General features: G+C 34.7%; 1 protein-coding gene across 13 annotated transcripts in view; it reads left to right on the forward strand.

Moving 5' to 3' along the window:
- The window catches only part of PHACTR3 (phosphatase and actin regulator 3), a 290,706-nt gene that overhangs the window by 93,672 nt on the left and 171,519 nt on the right, over positions 1–25,515 (forward strand). Inside the window, exon 1 of one of the 13 annotated variants that reach the window (XM_074288725.1) lies at positions 968–1,936. The exons of 10 other annotated variants lie outside the window; for them this stretch is intronic. The gene's annotated coding sequence lies outside the window, so the exon portion shown is untranslated. Of the gene's footprint in view, positions 1–967; positions 1,937–1,972; positions 2,277–25,515 lie in introns of those variants that run through there. 2 more of the 13 variants (XM_074288723.1, XM_074288722.1) reach the window with 2 other exon arrangements.

Genomic DNA, 25,515 nt, shown 5'->3' on the forward strand with positions numbered 1-25,515 from the left:
TCCATATCAAGGACACAAACCCCCCAAATCCTAATAGTTCCTAGAGAGCAGAAATTGTCTTTCACTTTCTGCCTAGCAAATAGAGAGTGTTTAATGAAATCTCTTGATTGATTGAGGACAGTAGCAGAGAAGCTATTATAAATTTTCCTGCTGTTAGTAATAACTTTCTGCGAATGTAGATCCTACAGTGGTGATTGAATTAAATTAAATTCAATAAACCCCTTAATAAGCACCTACTATATGCAGAAGGCTATCCTCTGCCTTAGCAAGATTTTTAAAAGTTTCTTCTTCCAATCTGAGTAGATAGATAAGATATACAACTTTCATTGCTGTTGGTCCTGATCTCACTTCATTTCCTTCTTGATGTCACATGTTTCTTTCACACTTCAGAAATTGCAGAGGCAGTAGCCAGAAAAGAAATTATAGTACTTTGCACTTCAATTACATTTATTTATTTATTTATTTTGTCTGAATGACTGGGAAAAAAAAAAAAACCTGTAAGTTGAGACAAAGCTATCTTACTCTGGGAATGCCCCTAGGTAGCAACGAAAATGCTGCTTGGTTTTGCCTTATTCTGTGGAACCCTGTTATACAGAGAGGAGTTAGAAACCAGGATAATTGAAAACTCCTCAGTACCTCAGAATAAACAATCTCTCTCTGTCTCTGTCTCTATCTGTTTGTCTCTCTGCTTCTCTGTCTCTTTGTGTCTCTCTCTTTCTCCCTCCCTTATACATACACACAAATATCTATCTATCTATCTATCTATCTATCTATCTATCTATCTATCTATCTATATATATATATAGAGAGAGAGAGGCAGAGACAGAGAGAGAGAGATTGAGAGAGAGAGAGAGAGAGAGAGAGAGAGAGAGAGAGAGAGAGAGAGAGAGAGACAGAGAGAGAGAGAGAGAGAGAGAGAGAGAGAGAGAGAGAAAATGAGAATAAAATATATAATGGAAAAGGCAAAATTGCATCTTGAGTACAGTTTTCTCCAGTGCTAACAATTATCATAAAGGTGATCGTTAGTAAGAACATTCTTTTGTTTGAAAGGATGTGAACAATCGCCAGGGTACTGGGGCAGCTGGCAGAAGTTAGGCTGCTGGAGAGGTCCATGAATAAGGATTAATCCGCAATAAATCCCCAATAAATGTTCAAGAATTTAAATAATTGACCCCAGGGATTGTTTGAGAGGAGCCGAGCCCAGCATGCTCCCAGATCTGTTTCTGGGCCTCATTCTTCTTGTGTTGGGGGGGGGGACACACAAGATGGTGGCAGCCCTTCGTGAGTTACCTCCCCTTTGCCCAAAATAGAATGCTGTTTGAGACTAAAGCAGGTATTGTGGAACAGCTTCCTGATCGTGTTTCCTTCAAGACAAATCCAGAAATGATCCCTAGCATGCTTAACAAACAAGAGCACCATATCCCTACAGTCCACAGAGCCTGGGAAATAAGGACTTTTCCCTCGATATTGATTGCAGGAACCCAGCTGTACTGCTGTTGCTACAAGGTTTTGTTTTCTGTAGCTTCTCTATAATGCTGTAGCAGCTGCTTTTGAAAAATGGTGCACTGCCAAGTCCTATCCCCCCAACCCCACCCCCATGAAACCCTTAAAATTTGTTGAAAGGGTGGGGGGAGAATTCTTTGTTTACCTTCAGTCTGTGGAGTTTGCATAGGAGTAGGAAAAAGTGATCAGATTGAAGACTTTAGAAAACGGGATCTTGGGGGTACCAGGCTCTTGGCAACTGTAATTTACTCTGGAATCATTTTAAACGGTGGGCTGCCGCAGTTTGCTGACAGTGCTGTAAAACAAATTGCCCTAGGAGAAAGGAGCCATGAGTTCGGTGAGGAGGCGCGGTAGCAGCTATGGAGATGGAGGGTTTGACAGAGGAACCTTAACGAGCTTGAATCCAATACGCCTAGTGAGTTCTCTTTATCTGGTGAGCTGATTACACAGGTCCTTGGCTGCTCTCAAGCCCCCTCCCACCTTACAGTGTCTATATTTAAAAATGTTTGTAGATAATAATGGTTTTCAGTTTCTTTTACAAAAGGCAGGCAGAGTTGCCTCATGACAATAGGAATCTATTTGCAGACTCTGTGTGTATATGTGTTTGTGCATTTTTGGGGGGTGGGGGGAGATAAAGCGGTCCTGAAAGCTGCGTGGGCTTCTGACAATTGCATACTGTAGAAAAGCTTTGGGATTAGGAGTGAACCAGGTGTCTGTCAGTAAGGACACAGATTCTTGGTGAAGATGAGGACCTTTTGTCCTTTATTTGTAAGGTAAGTAGAGCTGGTGGGAAGGAAACTAGAAGTATGGGCTGGGGGAAGAGGCTGATGGTTTTTCTGATGTCACTTAAAAGGATGAAAGGAAAGACATTTCAAGTGATAACAATAGGATGTCTGAGCAGATCTAATTGTTTTTCCATGAATCACACCACAGTAGTCAGTGTGTTCAGGACAAGGGGAAACCCTTGGAGGTGAGTGACAGGAGTCATAGGATGGGGGGGGGAGTATATTTACCTCCAAGTCACTAGCAGCCTCAGTTTCATAGTATCATCAGACCATCTATAAGTGTCTGAAGCACAACATGCATTGGCAGCTTTGTTTCTCCCGCCAGAGCTCTGGATAACAACCATGAATCTCTTTTGTTTAATGTGAGGGTTGTTTTCTCATATTGCTTCTGGGCTGGGAGTATAATTTCTGCTCCGATGCCTTTTGATCCTGATGCTCATAAAACCATTTTAAGGAAATAATTTCATGATTATTGGCATGTATGGTGACTACTCATTTATTTATTCTTAGCATAGGGTTTAGTAGAAATTAGAGTTAAAAGGTGTTTTTGACACATGAGGTTTATATCTCAGTTTGGCATCAGTAAGAAATATTTCCTTGTCAATACTAAATGCCCTTATCCTTTTCCATCTGGAAATTTAACCTTTGGGAGCAGGGGCTTCAAAGTTGATATTTTTCTTTTGTGTGTTTATATTGGTTATTATTTCAGGGATTAGGGCCAAAAAGCAGTCTGTAAAGGATAGGACCTGAACACTTCTGATATTAACTTTTAAAAAAACAAGTCATTGTCTGGCTTTGTGTTGAAGAGCTTATTGGACTGCAAGTTTCTTGCCTAGATGATGGAATAGAAAATTCATAATGAGAGGAATCAAAGGACCTTTGGTTTGGGGTGACAATTTTAATCTGCACCATACTACCTGAGACTTGTTACTTTTAAAACAGGACCGTCTGAGTGTGGCAATCTCTTTGTAGTCCAAGAAATGTGTGTTACAAATTTGGGGAAGATGTATTAGTAAATTATGCAAATATACAAAGATGGCAACAATTTGAAAATCTGAAAATAACATGCTGGAAAAACTTGGTTGAATTTTATTCAAATCTAATCAAAGGCATATTGTTTGCACACTCTCAACACTACAGGTTTATCTTTGGATTACAATTTCAATCATCACATTGGTCAGAATCCCTATCCAAAGAAAGTGTGCCCAAAAGTACAAAGAGAATGGTTATGCAAATGTGTATTCTTTTTCATTTCACAGGCCTTGTCTGGAAAATTAAACAATACATTTATATAAAGTCCAGCTTTTCTTTATTATGAATTGCCCATCTTTAGTTTTATATCTATCTATCTATCTATCTATCTATCTATCTATCTATCTATCTATCTATCTATCCATCCATCCATCCATCCATCCATCCATCCATCCATCCATCCATCCATCCATCTATCTATCTATCTATCTATCTATCTATCTATCTATCTATCTATCTATCTGTCTGTCTATCTATATAGATATATCTATATATCTATAGATATATAGATATATAGGAACACACACACACGAAACCTATAATAGCTTATATTGTAATTTAACATTCCTTTCTCTTGATGTGGACTGAGCCACGTATAATTTTCTATTTTAGCCTAGTGCTTTCAAAGATCAAATGATAGTCGATATAATGAATCCATATTACTTGTGATTTATTAAATTGTCCGTATTTATCATCACAATACAATGTAATGGCTTTGTCAGAAGTGTTATTGTTCACATCATGAATCTTTATTATAGTTGAAAAAATAAAATAATCTCAGCAACAACTGATTTCCTGCCAGTTCCCTCCCATCCCCCAATAAGTCACCTGCATTTTACAGTTATAAATAGCCTATTCTGGTGGTATATAGGGTTAGGAGCAGGACGTGACACATGTGCAGAGAGTTTACTTCCTGCTCAGGGACTCCTGGCGCTATTATTCACCAGTGTCTATTTCAGTTACCAACACAGAGGGGATCTGTGAGAGTCCCTGGTTCTGATCCATGAGTTGCCATTTCTGGCTTCTTTTCCTTCCTAGATCTTGATAGACTTTGACATGCTGCAGCTGGGTCCAATTTATTTACAGGGGTGACCTCATTTCATCTTTAATCTCTATGTTGTTCAGCAGAAATAGTCTTGGGCAATAGTAATTACTTCATTATTATTTAGGGAAACAGAGTATTATCAATTAATAAAAAACACACACAAAAGAAGCTTAGCAGTTTCCTTTCCTTTTGTTTCTACTGATCACAATAGCTAATTATCATGGATAAAATCTGCAAAGGAAGGTTAGAGGTGCTTCTAGATTCCACATGGAATTAGTAATGATGTTATTTATCTGTACAGTTTTTAGAGAAGCCTAAGAACACAAAGAGCTTTACTCTAAAAACAAATAGGGGGAAATGGTGTTACATAAAAATCGATGACAGAACAAATGATTTTTGAGCATTCCTTAGAAACAATGCAATTCAACATCTTTTTATTGTGTTTACTGTGTGCTAAGCTCTGTGTTGGGCTCCTTGGGGAGCACAAAGACAAAGACAAAATAGCCTTTGCTCTCAAAAAGTTCATATTTTACTGCGGGTAAGAACTGTGCATAAATTAAGTAGAATATGTAATCAAAGTAATTTTTGTAAGGATGGCACTAGCAACTGGGGATAAACTTCCTATAGCTTTGAAAGAAACTGGGGGTTTTATATGACAAAGGTGAGGAGGAAAGATGTTATAGGCAGGGGAGGGGGGAAGGAGAACAGCCTGTGCAAAGGTACTAAGAGAGGGAATGAGATGTTCTGAATATAGAGCATCCAGCAAGTCAGGTGAGCTGAAATATGCAATATGTTAAAAAAAAAAGGTAATGTCTAATAAACCTGGAAATATAGGCTAAATTCAGATTATCTATGAACTTTAAAATGTCAGAGGCGTTTCTATTTTTATCTTAGAGGCAAAAGAGAGTCACTGGCGTGTCTTGAGTGAGTGACTAATGTGGTCTAACTTTTTCTTTAGGAATATAAGTTTGGTAGCTGGGTGGAAGATGAATTTGAGCCACTAAAGAGATTTTCTAGAAGCACAGATCTGACTGTGTCATTCCTTTGCTCAATAAACTTCAGTGGCTCCTTATTTCCACCAGGACCAAATATAAAATGTTCTATTTGGCATTCAAAGACCCTCATAGCCTAGCTCCCTCCTACATTTCCAGGCTTCTTATTAAAACTTATACCTCCCTCCCCACTTGATCTAATGACACTGCCCTTCTGGATATTCCACAAATAAGATACTCCATCTCTTAATTCTAGGCATTTTATTTTTGACTGTCTTCTTTCCTGGAACGCTCTCCTGCCACTTTTTAGCCTACTGACTTCTCTAGTTTAAGTCCCAACTAAAATATCCTTCTTTTCTCCCCAACCTTTTAAAATTCTAGTACTTTCCCTCTGTTAATTTTTTCTATTGTATCTTATATATGATTTGTGTCATGTATTTGTTTGCATGTTATCTCCCCCATTAGATTTTGAGAGCAGGAATGCCTTTTACCTCTTTCTGTAGCCTTGGAATTTAGCATGGTGCTTGACAATAATAAGCATAATAAATATTGATTGAATGATAGGAGATCAGAGAGACCAGTAAGGAGAGTCTTGAAATAATCCCACTGAAATGTAATTAGTGTCTGAATTAGTATATGCAAATATAGAAATGGTTTGAAATAAGTACAGACAAGAAAATTTTATCATATCTCAAGTATGTTAAATAGAAAAAAAGGTATCATGGTTCAGTAGAAAGAGTGGTAATTTGAAATTAGAGAACCTCTGCATGGAGAACATGTGCATAAAATAAGTAGAATATATAATCAAAGTAATATCTGTAGAGAGAGCACTAGCAACTGGGAAAAAGGGGATGGACTTCCTTTAACTTTGAAGGAAACTGGAGGTTCTATATTGCAAAGGTAAGGAGGGAGGATGTGCCAGGCAGGGGAGGGGAATTTGAATCCCACCTCTGCCATTTACCAGTTGTTTGAGTTTAGGCAAATCATTTAACCTCTCTGGACCTCAGTTTGTTCATATGCCAAATGAGAAAGTAGACAAGATTACCTTCAAGTCCCCTCCAAATATAAATATATGGCCCTATAACATATGTTTGTGTCTAATGTTGAAATTTGTCCTTACTGGTCCAAAACAATATATAGAGGCCAAATAAGGGAGTTTCTTTATTACCAGTTTTATATCCCTTTTTAATACTTTATTTATATTGATGTAAATGTTACTAGATACATTGTATAAAATATATAGATAATTAAAATTGTCAGGGGGCAATACCAGGGATGGTTGATAGAGTAGATGAGAGCTTGGATTGAGTTGTCAGAAATGCAGCTACTGCTGTCCTTGGGACACAGAATCATGACTCTAATCTTTTGCATCTATATCTAAAATTTCAAGCATTTTACTGCTTAGCCTACTACGTAAGAATTTCCCTTTCTAACAGACATTACACACAAGGGAACTCAGATATAACATAAAGGGATTCTCAGTCCAGTACCATGTTCCTCTGCTGCAATAAGCTCTCATTTGGCACTATTTCCCCCTCTTCCTAGAACACATAGTTCTTCTACCATTGTAAAATTGCAAGCTCAAGCAGCAGCACAGAGACGAGCTTCTGCATTTTAAAAAATTGCACATAAGCTGCATCAAGGTGTTAGAAGCTAGTTCTCTCAGAAGGAGTGTTGGCAAAAACTGCTGCCCTTTAATTCCATGGATCAACTGCCCTGTGATGGTAATTCAAGTGATCTATGTTCATTTTACCCAAATAAATTTTTTCTATAGGTTTATGTCCACTTAAGAACTGGATTTAAGGAGAATAGTGAACTTAAGAGATATAATAGGAAAGTTGGATTTTAACCTTTCCTATTCATGAGTAAAGTTTTCTGTAGACTTGTTGCAAGTTTCAGGATGCAAAATAAATACAGACATGCAAATGAAATGATCTGAGCTCCTTGGATGAAGAACATTATATAAATTTAGGCAGTTGTTGACAAAGAAATTTAAGTAGCAATGAATATAGTCACTGGAAGTTTCCCATTGCTGGACTGTTTGGGGTTGGGATCATAGAATACATAGAATTATAGCTCGAGAGCTAGAAGGAATTTTAGAGATCATGTAGTCTGACCTCTGCCTCCATTTTATGAATGTAAAAATTGAAGCCCAAGGAAGCTAAGTGATTACCTAGGTCCCATAAGTAGTAAGCATGAAAGGCAAGGCTGAACCAATGTCTTATGACACCATAGGTGCTTACCTTTCTACTGTACCATAGATATTTTTATCAGAGTGGATTTCACTGTAGGACAATTATATATATATATTTAAAGATTTAAAGGTTACCTCATTGGGCCTTCCCTACTTCAGGAGTGGGAAGTGTCTAGCTGTGGGCTGCATAAGGCCTGTGAAATCATTTGCTAAAGCAACTGCAGGTGATAATGAGCTGAAAGCTAGGTACAACAACCTCCCACTGCTTGAGTTCTATAAGTCAATAATTTTTTATGGCCCACAGATGATGTTATAAATATCCAAATTGCCCTTGACACAAAAAAGTTTTCCCACCCTTCCCTTACATCAATGAAATCACATCTAGACATATACATATATTTGTGTGCATATTTATGTACATATAAATGTACATATGTGTCTTATCCATCTTTTTATCTATCTATCTGTGAACTTTAAAAGCTTAAAACTACACTAAGGATTTTGAAATACTATGTATGTATATGTATTATATCCATCATTCATAATGAGTTTATTGTTACTAAAATCATAGGTGTTTTTTTCACACGAACCATACTCTAGTTATTTTTTACTCGTCCTAGAGTTTTGTAGTTCATGTTTTGTAACCAAGTGTAGGACTTTACTACCTTTATACCTATTACATTTTATTCTATTAGATTTTGCCTTTCCTATTAGGACAGGAAATTTTCAGGAATAATCATTGTTATCTCTTCCTTCCAAAGCTGATGAGTATTATGAATATGTGACATTCAATAATACTTTTTTGATCAAAAACAAGAAATTCTATTTCCTAAAACTATTAGTACCTTTATACTTATAGGATGAAAAAGTCCTTAGGGAAAATGAAAGATAGACATATTCAAGACCTCATGATAACATTTTATAGTGAAAAAATGTGGGCATCAGGAGATACCTGAGGGCAAATCGCATACTAGTCATATGATCATGGGCAAAGTCACTTATTACCTCGAATATTAGTTTCTTATTTAATAAAGTCAGAATATAGCAGCTAGGTGATGCAGTGGATAGAGTGCCAGTCTTGGAGTCATGAAGACCTGAGTTCAAATTCAGCCTCAAAACATTTACTAGCTGTGAGCAAATCACTTAACCTTATTTGCTTCAATTTTCTCAATATAAAATGAACTGGATAAGAACATGGCAAACCTCTATAGTATCTTTGCTAAGAAAAAGCCTGAATAAGATCATGAAAAGTCAGTCATAATTCAAACAATTGAACAAACAGAGTACATATACTATTACTTGTTTCACAAGAGTGCTGTGCATCAAACTCTTTTTATATCTCTCTATATGTGAGTTATTCTCTTCATGATTTCAGAAAGTCCTAAGGGGGAGTCATTATGGTATATTAGAAAAAGAATCATAGAAGTAGACCTGAATTCAAACTTTGGGTTGGCCAGTTATACATTATTTTATTCATATCATTGATCATTGATCATTGAATGTTGATTTATTTAAATGGAGAATAGACTAGGAAAACAATTTTAAAATGGAAGAATTAAGTAAAAAGGTAAACATTGATGGAGATGTTTGCTTAGAAGTCCACTTATTTTGGCACTTTTAAGAGTGGAAATTGTTGTTGTTTGTGTATGACTGGAAATTTTAATTGTTTGGGTAGTATTCCAGTTTTTATAACACAGATACAAAAATGATATGGTCATTATGGATTATAAAGTTAAAAATGATATATAAATGCAAACTATTAGTGTGAGCTATTTATTTAGATAAGTGTTTGAAGAAAAATGTTCTGAGTGAGAGTACTACAATGTGCATTATCACTGGAGATATTTAAAACTGGTTGAGAATAGGTCATACTTTATTCAAAAAAGAATAGGCAAGATGATTGATTGCATAGCTTTTCTGAAAGCTAATTTCTATTATTTAGTGGTTTGGATCTTAGAACTTTGGAAAAAAATAATATAAATTCTTCCAAGACAGATGTATGCATTTTGTATAGGCATATGTAGCTAGATTCATTTTGTATTCATCCTCACTCTATGATATAAATATTCATGTGTGTATATAAGGTCGGTATATGTATATATACACACACAAATATACCATCTCAATGGTATTTTAAAATGTAGATCTAAAAAGCCAACTCCTCTGCAGTGTGCATGCTTACAGCTGTACAAAGAGAGTTTTCCTGAGCATTAGCAAACTGGACTCGTGTGATGGTTTGCAAGTAAATCATTATTTGAGAACTCCTCAAATATGTATGTATGACCAAGTAATAATGGACAATATTCTGAAGACAATGCATGCTTCTCTCTAGGCTAGATCAAGAAAGGTCAGTTATGGATCACTGATTGTTTTTCAGCCATAAATCAAGGTTTGTTAAAGCCTGAACTATGTACTTAGAAGGATTCATGTGTATCATCAATACATACATGAAAGAGATAAAACTCCTTCCCCTTTACAAGAAAGAATTTAAGAGAGCTTTGTGCTATCAATGGAAGGTAATTTGAACTATTCAGGAACATTTTTAAAAAGTAGTTTCTTAGTGCCTTCACCTAAGTGTGTAACATATCTTCTTTCTCCTTTCAAATTTATTCTTCTCATCCTGTATGTCTTTTTTTTTTTTTTTTTTCCTTTTCCATTCAATCCAACTTCCTTTCCAAGGTTTACATGCCCATGGAAATTTTTACCTATTCTATGGTGGAAGTGATATGGGTTAAAGATTCCTTTCTAATTCCCAGCCCCCAAGATTCCCAATGGGAGATATCTGGGCTTTCCCAGTCCCCACTGGATCTGAGCTAACTTGGGCTGTCCCAGCCCCCACTCTAATGATCTGCTCAGGTTTCCCCAACCCCCACAAACAGTTTCCTCCTTATCTAAAAAACCCATTGAATCATATTCAAATTCTAAACCTTGCTGAAGCTCAAGCCAGAGGCCAATTTGAGACTCCACCCACGGGTCCCTTTCAAGATTACCAAAAACCCCCATTATAAAAAGGGGAACCTTGGAGTCCACTCTTTGCAGGAGCCCCAAACATGGCATCCTTAAGCTGGCCATGTTAAGGGTTCCTGTCTACCTGGAGCCAGCCTGGCTGGCTCTGGCATATTTCTACCTTTACCCTTACTTCCAAACCCCAAATAAACCTCTTTTATTAATCTAGGTTTTCAGGCCTGTAAATTCCTTTACAGAAACTGTGGCACTGCTACTAGACCTCATTTAACTCTGAATTCTTGCGCCGAATCCAAAGGAGAGCTCTATTTGACTCCCTGTACCCCCAACCTGCCACTAGACCTCAGTTAACCCTAATTTCATTTAGGTACCCCTTACCTAACTCTCATCAGAAGAACCCTTCCTTCTCCTTCATTGGCTCATTAAGAACTTAACTACTTAATCAGTAGTGACTTTATTAGAGGGTTATAGAATTTTGACTTGACCTTGTAATCTTAGCTCTTAAGGAGCTTATGGTATAAAGGACAGGAATCTTCTTATGTTATTTAAATGAGGAATATGCATACCTCCAGGGAGTTTGAAAAAAAATTTAAACTGCAATATTTGGTAAATATATGTGCATATGCATGGCAAACTTTAGAATTTATTTTCTCTTAAATTGAATATGATGCATTGGAAAAGTTTGCTGAAATCTGAAGGGTAAAGGAAACAAATATAGTTGGGATCCCCATGGAGGTTAAAGTAACTTCTGGCACTTTAAAGGAAAATAAAGGAACAATATCTTATTAAGTACTTACTGTGTGCCAGGCACTATGCTAAATAATGTACAAATATTATCTTATTTGATCCTTACAACAACTTTGGAAGATAGATGTTCTTGTTATCCACATTTTAGAATAGAGGTAAATGAGATAGCTTGAAATTGTGATTTGCCCATGATCCTTCAGCTAGTCAGTGTCTGAAGCCATATTTTAATTCAGATCTTTCTGACTCTAGGCTTATTGCTTTATCTACTGCACCACCTAGCTGCCTATGAATAATAATATTGATTATGATAATGATAATGATAAAAACACCTTTACATAGCAATTATTATTTGCTAGACACTCTATTAAATACAAATATCATCTCATTTGAGCCTCACAACCACCTTTGGAGGAGGGTACTATTATTAAACTCATTTTATAAATGAGGAAACTGAGGCAAACAGAAGTTAAGTGGCTTGCCAAAGGTCACACAGATGGTATCTGAAGCCAGATTTGAATTCAGTTCTTTGACTCCAGATCTGGGATTGTTGTCCACTGTACTACCTAATTGTCTCTATATTAATTCACTCAATAAATTTGTGGGAAGTACTTCCTGTAGGCATCGCACTGTGTTTTGTTCCCAATCCACATCATTTCTTAACATTCCTGTCTTTCTCAAATTGCTTTATATTCATGGACTTGCTGTGTCTTTGTATCATTTCACCACCACTACCCCTCCAGGAAAATATAAGGTCTTAGAGGGCTTTTTGTATATCTGGAACCTAACCCAGTGCTTAATAAGTGTATGTAGAAGGAATAAAAGTTGGTTGAATTGGATGTAGAATACAGGAGACCAATACAAGGATGCAGGTGAAAAGACATGAAGGCTTGAACTAAAGGGTTAAATTTCTATGGAAAAGTGGAAAAGGGAGGGAACAGATGCAAACGTTTTTGTGGAAGTAACATACAGGGAACTTTTTCATTGTTTGAACTGAGCAGGGGAAAAGGTAAAGCAAAGTTTTAAACCTGAGTGGATAGAAGGATGGGAGGAGAGGCATGGTAACACATTGATAGAGACAGGGAAATTGGGATGGGAGAAGTTGTGATTTTTAGAAAGGGAAGATGAATTCACTTTGGGGCATACTGAATTTGAAGGTGTCAGTGGGATATTCTGGTATAAAGGTCCAGTAAATAGATAAAAATTTGGGAATAAAAGAGTAGGGAATGATATGACATTACATTGGAAGGCATGGATTTGGATAAAATATTTCTCTGGTAATTCCACAACCTGCATGCAGTAGGTGTTAACTGAATACATATTTATTCTTTTTTTTTTTTACTTGTATACAAGATTGATCTCTTAATGTTATTCAAAATACCAGCTCAGTTACTATTCAAGCAAGAGGGAAAAGGTGAACTCACTTACTATTATGTCTTTCTGACTGAATGTTGGGATGGAAGATCTACAGTGTGGACAAAATCAGCTTTTCAAAACCACTTATTGAATATATAGAAGTGATGTCCAGTTTTATCTATTAAGTGTGGCAAGCTCACTTAGTGAATATGAGATATACCTTAAATTTCTGAATGTACAATTTTGAGTAGAGTATTAAGTGATCTCATATAGGGTAGAATGAATCTAGTAAATGAATGAATCTTTGTCCTTTGCAATTCAACATAGCATTGCATAGACTTGTAATATGAAGGAGGGGAAAGGAGCAAGGGAAATGAGAGCAGATTATCGCTCAACTCCTAGGAAGTCCACATGAGATTAGTCCCTCTGAGTTAGAAGAAGCTGCCAAGTAAGGATTTATCAATCCTACTCAATAAACATTCAAGTGCCTGTCTCACCTAAAATGAAACAAAGGTTAATGAAGCCCTCTGATCTCCACTCTAACCTTTGAATTCCCCCCCTGAGAGCTGTTTCCCTTCTCAACTTCTGGGAAATTATTTTATATGTGTATTTCCTATGTTGCTATGACATTTGATCTTGTGTTATCTTTGTGTCCTTGGTCATATCCTCTTCTTTTTAGGTTATAAACTCCTTGAAATTAGGTAGCTATCAATTTTTATCCTTCTAGTCCTGGCATCTAGCCTTGCCACATAGTAAGCAGATGAAAAATAAAGTGGACTCTATCCTCATGGGCTTTACAGTCTAATAAGAGAATGTTAAAAATATATATTCAGGTAACAAATACAGTGCAATGGAAAAATATTGGATTTAGAGTCTGGAGATGGGCTTGAATATCCCTCTGATGATTGTTGTGCATGATGACATTAAACAAGTCACTTTAACTTTGCTGGGCCTTGATTACTTCAATTGTAAAATGAAGATGTGAGACCATTAATTTCTGACTTTCTTTCATGACATAAATGTCTAACCCAACCATAATATAGTTCATAAAAGGGTTCATCTTCCAGAATGTTGAATTGCTGTGGAGGTTAACGGTTGGAGATTGCTTATATGTTAGAGTCTGCCTTTTTTTTTTTAACCAGTTGAAGCTGAAAGGTTCTTCTGTTCTGCATTTCTGAATGAGCTCCAAGGCAGGTTTCTATTTTAATCCTTAGTTAAGAGGTTCTTAAATGATGAAGGGACTGTCAGGCTAAGTGTGGGGAAACATCAGTATTTGTCTTTGTAGAGGAGGTCTCAAGTTCAAATTGATCATTCTATATAATTTCTCAGGTTTTGTTTTTTTTTATTTGACTTTTTATAGGAGTATAGTGAACCTGATTTTATTGCCTTAGAAACCAAACCAAACATCTTAACCATGAAATAATCTTAACACAACCAGCAGATTTGTGATTTATTCAAGGGAAATTAAGAATAAATGGAATTTGTATGTGGATGTGTATATATTAGGGGAAAATATGACATTGTATTCTCTCATGGCAGAAAAATATAATTATAGTCAAAATTAATTATTGCTATGGTTTTATTAAGTTTCTGCTCCTATGAGTTTGAAACAAATTGGGATGAATAGAAAGGGGCAACATGGCACAGTTGGTACATGCTGTATTTGGAGACTAAAAGATCTGGATTCATATACTGTCTTTAATACTTGATAGCTGTGTGTAGCTGTGTGACCATGGACAAATTATTTGACCTTTCTCTGCCTTAGTTTCCATGTCTCTAAAATGGGGACTTTTTAGCATCAGTGTATATACACCAGAAGGTAATATGCTTAAAGTTCTTTTTTAAACTTTAATGTTCTCTAGAAATGTCAATTATTACAATTATTATATATTTCCCATTATGAATACCACTATGATGCTCAAATTGAATTTCTATGATAGAGAAGAGTATATCACATGACTTCAATAAGGTAATTACAACATTGCATGCCAGTAAAAGATGTATATTGAGTGCAATTGCTTGTATTCAAATACTGACTCAAAAGATATTATCAAGGAGATAGGAAGAGAAGAGAAAGTAGGTAGGTCATGCAAGTTATGGAGGTGGATTGGTTCTATCTCTACAAATGATCAAAGAAGTTGTTGCATTAGTTATATGGCAGACATTAGGTGTAAACAAATAGATAACGTTGGACCTATACAACATCCACAAAATTATCTGAGAACCAGAATAAGTCCTCCAGATTGTCATCCATTTACTTTATGGTTGTTCGGTTTTTCTGAGAGGCAACTGAAGTTAAGTGACTTGCCCAGGTTCATAAGTAAGTTATTAGTAAGTATTAAGTTAGTAAGTATTAAGTAGCTACGGCCATACTGTAATTTAAGTCCTTCTGACTCTAGGACCAGTGCTCTATCCACTGCACAATCTAGCTGCCCCATCATCCATTTACTTTAGGAAGCAATCATTGAAATACACGAATAAGAGCAACATAGGATGGGAAGGCATGGAAGGGCTTGTCATGGTCTAAACCAAAGCTCCTTAAATTGTGGGTTATGACTCCATCTCATAACTGAATATGGGGATCATGAAATTATGATTTATTATCAGTAAATGTTTGATTTGTATACCAGTTTATATATCTAAACACTTGGGGTCATGTAACAATGTCTTGGGTGAAAAAGTGTTGCAAGTGGAAAAAGTTTAAGAAGTGGAAAAAGCAGAGAAAGCACCTACATTGAGTGTTTCCAAAAAAAGAGTCATTTGAATTCTATGAAAAGTTTTGTCTCCCCCATTTAGACTATGAATTCATTGGGATAAGGGACTATATTGATTTTTATTTATATTCCTAATATATGGTACAGTTCTTGATATACAATAACAATTTAATAAAATGCTTTTCTCATTCATTCAAATTTTAATTTCACCCTTCCTGTCCCACTCAAAAGTATCCTTTTCATTTCTAGCCACTGACAGATTAAGGAGTGGGATTCTATAAACACACTGTGTCAAAATAAAGTAGAATAATATAGTGTAATTTAATATGTCTTTGTGACCCCATCCCAAAAAGGTATTTGGAGTTTGAACCCTACTCTGGCACTGGATACATTACAAATTCATATTATCCAATCTCAACGAAATATTCACTACAGCAGTCCTTTTATTCCTCCCTAATTGATTCCTATCTCACTCAGTAGAGAATCTATTCTAGATTTTCCTTTCCCTCTCATATCTTCCCCTCCTAGTTTTCTCTCAGTCAAGGCTCTTGTTCCATTTTTTACTGAGAAAATTGAGATTTGATATGAGCCCTGTCTTCTCCCATTCTCTCAAAACTCCTTGACATCATTCTCCATTTTCTCATCTTTCCCCTAATTTTTTCCTGTTCTTTGCCAAGGCCAACTCTTAACATTTGTGCACTTTATCCCACTGTTTTTCTTGTTTTTAAGTAAATTACCTCCTCAATCATCTACATTCTCTCTAAACAGTAACTTCTATCAACTGGGTCCTTCTCTACTGATTTCAAATATACTCAAGTCTTCCTCATCCTTAAAAATCTTCATTAAACTCAGCCATTCCTTCAAGCTATCATCCAATTACCTCCTTAATTCCTTAACCAAAGTCATTGAAAACATTATTTATATTCACTACCTCTATTTCCTCTCCTCTTACTCAAAGAACAACCTTTTGGGATCTAACATAACTTTATCACTCAACTAAAGTACTCTCTCCAAAGTTTCTAATGATCTCTTAATTGCCAAAATCCATAGTTTTTTCTTAGTCCTAATCCTTCTCATCTGCTGTATTTGACAATGGTGAATACCCTCTTTTACATATTTTTTCCTCTCTAAGTTTTCATGACATTCTTTCCTAACTTACCTACTATCTACCTGACTCTCATTTTTCAAACTCCATTACTAGCTCATCCTTCATATCCTTGGAGATTCTATCCCTAGTTCTTTTTGTCTCTTTCTATAATCTCCTTCTTATTAATCTTATGGCTAGCATAGGTTTAACTTTCATTTCTAGGTAGATGATTACCAGATTTATATTTGCCTTCTCCTCTAAGCTTCTTTCTCACATCACAAGTTGCCTCCTGAACATTTTAGGATGTCCTGGAGATGTCTTAAATTCAACATATCCAAAATTGAACTTAATTGTCTTTTTCCTTTAATTTCCTCTCTTCCAAACTTCACTATTGCTTTTAAAGACATTGCAATGCTTCCAGTTTCCCAAGTTTGTAAATGTAGTTATTCTGTCTACATCCCTGGTTTTTTTTTTGTGTGTGTGGGAAAAGTTCTCTGTAAATAATAAATTGTGGGATATTAAGTCATTATTGATAGTATTGTAAACCAATTCAACCATTTTGGAAAGCAATCTGAAATTATATTTAAACAGTTATAATAAAGAGTTAAATGAGAAGAAATAAGACAATGCTGTTACTCAGTGATAGCAATATTGTTCTAAGAACAATTTTCAGTGACTAAACTCATTTTGAGTATTAGAGATACTCAAATTGACTACACATGACCTGTGAATGAAGATGTTTTATATATATATATATATATAACATATATATATACACACATATATATATGTGTGTATATATATATTTACATCCAGAGAAAGAACTGATAAATAGGAGTATGTATAATGTTTTTACATATATTTATACATTTCTAGACTTATCTATATACCCATACATATTTGTATCTCATGGCAGCCTTCTCTAGGTTATGGTAGGGAGAGTGAGAGAAAAATACTAAAAGTCAGAGAATATCAGAGAATGAAAAATAGCCTAGAAGGAAGCACAGAAAATCAGAGTAGCTCTGAAACTTATGTGTAGTATTCGTTACATTTTTTTTCAAAAAAGATAAACAGTATGAAGTGTTTCTGTGTATAGCGTTGATTCTCATTTCGCTCATTATTTCATGCAAGTCTTTCCTTATTTTTCTAAAATTGGTTTTGTATTGGATCCTCTTTTTTATATTCTGCTACATATGTGGAAATGTTTTTTTTTATTTAAGTTTAAATTGACTAAAAATTTTAAAAGTTAAAATATTATGTGAATGTGAACTATTAGATTTTCATTCTATTTAATAAGTATTTGTTATGTACTTATTATGTACTAAACTCTGATGCAGGCACTGGGAATACAAAAACAAACAAACAAAAAGGTCCTTGCTCTTGCATTCTATTGGGGGAAAACAGCAAATGCAAAGTTACTATTTTGAGGAACTTCTGAATGGGAGAATCAGAATGGATTTATATAGCAGATGATGCTTGAAGTAAACTCTGATAAAACTCTGATATTTAATGAGATATCTATGAGAGAAGAGTACAATCTGGGTGTAGGAGGCAGCCTGAGTAAAGACATTGTATTTAGAAAAATGTAAGGATGCTATTTTCCCTGGAATGGAGTGTCCATTTATGGCCTTTGTGTGCAGATATGCAAAGATACTCTTTTTCCAGAAGAGACTCTTTTTCACAATAAAAAATTATGTGATGAATTAGCCTAAAACATTATATTTATAGTTACAGGTCAGTGTAACAATATGTGTCTATGTCCTTTCGTCCGCCACTCCTTCTAAAACAGGTCATTCACAACAAATTCCACTGCCAAAATGAAATGTTTAAAATGGATCTGTAAATGAATTCCTAGCTCTTTGACCAGAGTGGTGAATTAAACATAGACATTTCATTCTAGGTGAGAGTGGGACAGCCTTATTAATTTTTCATGTTTGCATCTACTAGAATTGTGATTAAGTAGAAAAAGTCACAATGAGAAGAGAACAAATGATTCATTTTGTTTGAAACTGTGCAATTGTGTGTGTGTGTGTGTGTGTGTGTGTGTGTGTGTGTGTGTGACTTCAGACATCTTATGAAAATCACATGGTCTTTTATTGGAACAATGGACTAGGAATTAGAGGTTCAGGTACCAATTCCACTCTTATCTCCATCTAATTAACTGTCTTCTTGCTTAATTCTACTGTTATCTCAGTAGATTATCTCCAAGGTCCTATCTAGCATTAATATTTTTTGTTTATCTATTTAAAAATATTTTGTCCAGAACCAGATATTTATATTGCTTTCAGGCCATCTTCTCACTAAGTTGCTCATTATCTTCATATTTTGCTTCCCTGCATTACAATTTTGCTTTTGCACCTCAGTTCTCAAACCCTGATAGATGAGCTTTCACTTTTATGCAATCAAGTTTCTGTACTACTTAGCTTCCTTCCTGGTTTCCTTCCATCTACTCTTTGTGTTCCTTCATTAGAATGTAAGTTTCTTGATGACAAGGTCTATCTTGTATGCTTCTCAGAAGTTACTACAATCCCTTTCTTATTGCAAACGCTCAATTAATGTTCTTTCATTTAATCTTTTCCTAGTAATATGCAATCTTATCTGTGCTTATACCATGAATTCCCAGAGAGAAGGGACTCTCTTTTATCTAAACTTTGTATGTCTTCCAACACAAAGCAAAGTGTTTTATATACAGCTAGTGCTTATTAGATGTACATTATATTATAGAGGTTAAAGCCATCTAGGAAGCAGTACAGATTCAGAAAAATTAGTCTGGATTTGGACATTAGGAAACCTGCTTTTGAGTCCCAATTCTGCCACTTACTAGTTATGAGACTCTAGACAAATCACTTATTCCCTTAAATCTTCATTTCTTCATTTTCAAAATGATACCATTAGAGTAAACAATGCATGTATCCTTTCCTGCTCAGATTCTAATTTCTGGGACTGATATTTTTATGATTCATAACTGGCAATTAGTATGAGTGGTAAAGAGCATTTATTCCTTTCTCAAATTTATCTATGGAAGGCTTGGATAATCTTGAGAAAGTTAATATTTCATGAGAAATTAAAGAAGAAACTCATTATTGTAGTCCTTCAATTTTAACAGTAGAGGTATAGACAAGGGAAGCTATTTCTCCTTAAATTATCCTTCAATAGAGAACCAAGAGGTTGAAATATTGATAATGTTTTCATTGGGAATTAATTTATTAGATAAGGGCCAATGGAGCTACTATCAACATAGTCTATAGAAGGTATTTCCAAATAGACCCAAAGCCATCTCAAAACACAAGTTATTAGCTAACTATATAAAACCAAAAATCTCTAGCTCATTCGACAATGCTAGAGAGATCCAGATGATAAACCCTACATTCAGATTTTTTTCTTTACTAAGCATCGTAGGCTTAAACAAGCATTTTTTTTCTCAAAGGTACTATAATGAAAATGAAGGTAGAAGATACAGAAAGATAGTATTAGAGAGAATTTCTTCATTTATGTACACTGGAACAGGAAGGTTTTTTAATTTTTAAATATCATTATCAGTCACTGTAGAAGAATGTAAAGGTCATTTTAGGGCCTTTAGGAAACTTGTTGGGCCACATTTGAAGTGTGAGAATAGTTGGTATGTTAAATTAGATTTATTTTTAAATTAACTTTACTACTTTTTTTGGGCAAGTAAATATAGAAAAAAATGAACTAGGAAACATTTTCCACTTTTCTGCCTTTGTATCCCTCTTGCCAAATCCTCCAGGAGGTTGAATGAAGAGTTAGAAGTTCAATGGAGACCTGAATCACAGACTCTCAACGTATTCCATATTTCTGGTTTGTTAAAAACTCTGAAGACAAACATGTTACTTTCTAGTGTTTTGAGTAGGAAATATGAAAGTGTATAGGTGCTTGTCTTTAAGATAAACATTATTTAAAAAGTTACAAGTTAATCAAAGAGTCATAAAGACTCATCTTTTTGTGTTCAAATCAGGGTTCAGACTCTTACTAGTTTTGTGACCCTGGACAAGTCACTTCACTCTGCCTCAGTTTCCTTATCTATAAAATGAGCTGGAGAAGGAAATGGCAAGCCACTCCAGTATCACTGCCAAGAAAATTCCAAATGGGAACTCAAAGAATGGAGAGTTAGATACAACTGGACAACTATTATGGTTAATGTAATTTGCTCAAAGTCATAGAAGTAGTTCATATCAGAGGAAGAATACAAGTCTTCCTGGTTATAAGGATAGTTATCTAATATATAAAGTTATCTGTAATGCAATGAAATAAAATTTATTAAGAAATTCCAATTTATAAATTAATAAATTTCAAATTTTCAAAATATGATTTAAAATAATTTATTAATGTTATTTATTTGCTATGTGGGGATGAGGAGGTATAAAACAATATTTAAGTAATACAGGATTCCTGCCATCCACACATATAAAGTCTAATAGAATCTAGATGACTTCTGATAAGATCACAATTGATTGTAGACTGATTAGCTTAACATGTAATATAGATACCTCATAAATCCAATTTTATATTTTGGGGATAGATGAAAAAAGAACTTAGAATGACAAAGTTTTACATGAGGAAGCAGCAACTTTTTTGTCTCAGGGTGTTATGGTAATAATCTTACCTTTTCATTATCAGATTAGGAAAGAAAGGAAGAAGAAAAGGAGAGTAAATAGAAGAGTAATAAAAAGGAGAAGAAGGCAAGTAAAGTAAAAGTAAAAGGTAGAAGCTAAGGAATATGTTTGTGAAAGGGAATAAAGGTTGATAACTGTAGTGAGAACCATTGTAGGTATAAAATAGCTTTCACATGACTTAGAGACATACTTACATAAAGATATGTTTCTTTTACTTTTATCAAACATAGTTACCAAAAGAAGGAAAATTATCAAATGAGAGAAAACAACAAATGTATCAAATATCTAAGGGGCTGATATCCAAAATCCATAGAGAATGAACACCAACAGACCAGGAGCTGTTTCTCAATAGATAAATGCCCAAATAATATGAATAAACAGTGGTCAAAAGAATTACAAACTATTAAGAATATGAATGTTTCTCCCAAATCATTAACAAGAGTAAGGCAATGCAAAATAACAGAGGTTTTACCTCATACCCAACAAATTGGTAATGCTGGAAAAAAAAGGTGGATAGAGTTGGAAGGTCTGGGGGTAGACAGGCGTACTGTTAATTTTGGGGGGCAACTGTTAACTGGCTCTTCCATTCTGGACAGTAATTTGGAATTATACAAAATAAGATTACTAATATTTCCATAGCCCTTGACTCAGTTATTCTCCAGCTAAATGTATCCCCCAGAGAGTTCAATGAAAGGAGAAAAAACTCCATTTATGAGAAATAATCACCCAGCAATTTTTTGTGGTAGCAATGGAGTATAAACAGGTTAGATGTTTGCTAATTGCAAAATGACTAAAAAATTGTGTTTGAACCCTGTTTTCAAATTTGGCTTCTGATACAAATTATGTGACTCCAGTTGAGTCATTTAATTTCTGCTTCAGTTTCCTCATATGTAAAATGAGAATAATAATAACACCTGTCAGTATTGTTGTGAAAATAAGATGAAACATTTGTAAACACTTTTGCAAACATTAAAGATCTATACAAATGATAGCTATTGTTATTGGAAATGGAAAAAGCAAACTTGGCCCTAGAGAAAAAAAACTTCTCTGTCAAATAGAATGTTATATATACTGTTGTTCTGCTAATTTTTTTTTTCTTTTAAAATCTTTGTTATTAATTAATATTTGAAGAGTCTAGCTGGGAAGGGAGGAAAGGTGTATTCAAACATGAATGTGATATAATCACAAAAGACATCAGTAAAAGTTAAAATTTAAGTATCAACCATTGTTGTGCTGACTTCATGGAAGGGCCTTTGTCAAGCTCTGTTTTTCTTTACATTTAGGACAAGAATTGACCTCTTTCTAGAATGAAGTTGTGCCTCTGATTTTTGTCATGTTAAGCTTCATAGGGATTGCAGTTGTCATTCTTTGGTACATCCAAGTCCTTAAAATGTTTGACCACGTCATAATGCCAGTAAATACACCCTAAAACATTATTTTCCCAGATGTTTTAGATGTTTTTATGAATTCAAGAATTGTAAGTCCCTGATAAACAAAAGGATCTTGACTGAGCTATAAAAGAAAAAAATAAATTGTCAGAGGTTTAACTTGAAAAGGATGTTCATTTCATTTGTTACAGGCTTGGAGAACTTGAAAAACCTCAGAAAGTGTTCATTACTAAGCCAGTGAGTTTAAGATGGTTGACCAGATGTGCTGAGCTTTATACATTAGAAAAAATCAATACACAATTGCCCAAAATTAACATTCCCCTGTTTAGCTCCCAAGCTCACTTAGGGAAACTGATGATTATTTTTAATGCTGTTTATTTTTACTGTTTTGAGCGAAAAAAACTTGAAATACCTTGGAGTTGTGGCTAAGTAGTGATACAGGAATTTTGGGGGTATGTGGCGGGGTTGGGGAACAGAATCTTCTAAACAGACAAAAAAATGTTAGGTGTTGAGGAAATTTCAGGATTCTCCTTATTTCTTGTAGTGTAGAAAAGAGAAAATTAGAGCAGAATTCTGGAGGGCTTCTAAGGAAAAAAAAACTTTTGTTTTTTAGTTTAGCAAAATATTTTCAAGTACAAATCAAAAGAAATGAAGTTTTACCTAAATATATAGCAAATTGGCAATTCTCAAGAAAAGGTGGAAATAGTATTGTATGACCTGTGGGAAGATAGGCATACTACTAATCTATTGGAGGAACTGTTAATTGGCCCATTCATTTTAGAAAGCAATTTGGAATTTTGTAAAACAAAAAGACTAATATTTTCATATCTTTTGACCCAGATATCCTTCATTTTTAACAAATATTCATCCAGTACTTTTTGATCTCTGGAAGATGTCTTCCTAACTCCAGTACTCTATCTACTGTGCTACTTAGCTGCCTTAGGAATTTTATTTCCTTTTACATAATTGACCAGACCTGTTGGTTTCTACAAAATCTATGATCACACAAACCCCTTTTGGCTAAAATTCAAACTAAGTATCGAAAATGTCCATCTAATGGACCATGCCATTACAATTTGACTTACAGTTTAAATTATGATCAACATTCATTCATTCTTTTTGTGTATGATAGTATCTTTGTTTTATTCAATCAATACAAAGCTTTAATTGACTTTTTGGGGGAGGAATAATATCCTCTCACTATCAAATTTGACATTTTCAGACTAATTACTTCTTCTATATAGGCCTCAACTTCTCATCTGTAAAAGATGTTGAACCATGTCATCATTTCCCAAATGACTCTGTTCACAAATATTTAGAACCTTGGTATATATTGATGGAACTCATTTCTTTAGCTTATATATCTGAAACATTTTCAGTTTTGCAAATATTTTCTGGAAAAATATTGTAATCTTATCTTGGAAGACAATGAAGTGAATAATATTTAGTTACTGATTAACTGCTACTGGAGATTAAATGAGTCCCCAAATAAATTTATTGTTAATGAGTGGGTTTCTGAGATTGTAAATTGTACAGCAAATTGTGAAATGGTAGAGGGAATTTCTTCACCTAGTTGGTTTACTATTTAAGTCACAGGTCTTGTTAAAAAAAAAGAGTCAGATAATATGATTATTTTTATAATGAAGGTTAATATTTGTATATGGTTTTAAAAGTGATTGTACTATGTTTAGTTACTTGTTGGACTTCTGATGTTAAAGGAAATAGGGACAGCTTTCTGGAGAAGGTGAAATTTGAACTGGATTTTGAAGAATGGGGAAGATTTGAATAAACAGTGGTTATTATTGAATTATTCATGAGAAGAAACATAAAGAAGACTCCTATAAAAGACTTCCCTCCTTTTCCATAGTTAGATAATTTCTAGATTGTATTGTTGTTCCCTTGTGTCTGACTCTTCATGATCCAATTTGGGATTTTCTTAGAAATAATATCAGAGTTGTTTGCCATTTCCTTCTTCAGCTCATTTTACAGGTAACTGTAATGTGTTAACTGTGGTTAACTGATTTGTGTAGGGTCATACTACACAACTGTAACTGTCTGAAGCTACATTTTAATTCAAGAAAATATCTTCTTGATTCCAGGCCTGACACTGTATCCACTGCACTAACTACCTATCTGAGGATCGTAATGGAAATAAAATCCTTGGTGGAAAATTCTTGAGATGTATATATTTTCTGATAAATAAATGGATCCATTATTGCTGGGAATTTTAAAATCACAAAATCAAAATTCCAGAAGTATTTTTAAGGGACTATCATATGCTAACATGTGCTACACTGTGTTGGGCACTGAGAAAGATACGAAGTTAACATGTGCCTTCTGCAGAAAGAAAAGACACAATTTCCTTCATGAAAGGCAATATGGTAGAATAGAAAGGACAATATATTTTGAGTTAGAACATGTCCAGATGTTGGCTCTGCAAATTTACTACAGTAGTAAGATCACCATATCTTTTTGAACAGATGGTTATATTTCTCTCTTATAGTTTCCTTTTATTTAAAAAAAGGAATTGGCTTAGGTGAACTGTAGAACAGAATAGTCATGTGAAAGTACTGTATGAAATGTGAAGAAAGATAATATTCCACTGAGGGAATAAAAGAAAGTTTCATGATTGAGCTGGACTTTGGGGGATGAGTAGGATTTGACCAGACTGATTGGAGGAGAAAGTTTTCTTGACATAGAGAATGGTTAGGTAAAGATAAAGGAAAGGTTGATTACAAAGAAAATCTCTTAAAAAATTCCTCCTCCATCTTTTCTGGTTTTCAATAGTCTAGGCTTTGAAAACTGTCTTCTTTTTTGACTGCTGTTCTTCTGAGGGTAAGAAAGAGATCCCATAAATATGTTAGTTTTGAATAGGCCTTAAAATTTATTGATGACATTTCTATTTTCTTGCCAGCACTTACAAGCATGAAGAGTCTACTGCACTAATGATAAATTATTGAGAATTACAGAATGTTTGAAGGTGTTTTATGAGAACACTTAGTTATTTGGATTGCTGGTTAGTGAGTCACTCATTTATTTTAAGCCCATGGGGTAAAGCAGTCCGCTGAAAGGTCATT

The sequence above is a fragment of the Sminthopsis crassicaudata genome, chromosome 2 (genome assembly GCF_048593235.1).
Source record: "Sminthopsis crassicaudata isolate SCR6 chromosome 2, ASM4859323v1, whole genome shotgun sequence".
In the NCBI taxonomy this organism is placed as follows: domain Eukaryota; kingdom Metazoa; phylum Chordata; class Mammalia; order Dasyuromorphia; family Dasyuridae; genus Sminthopsis; species Sminthopsis crassicaudata.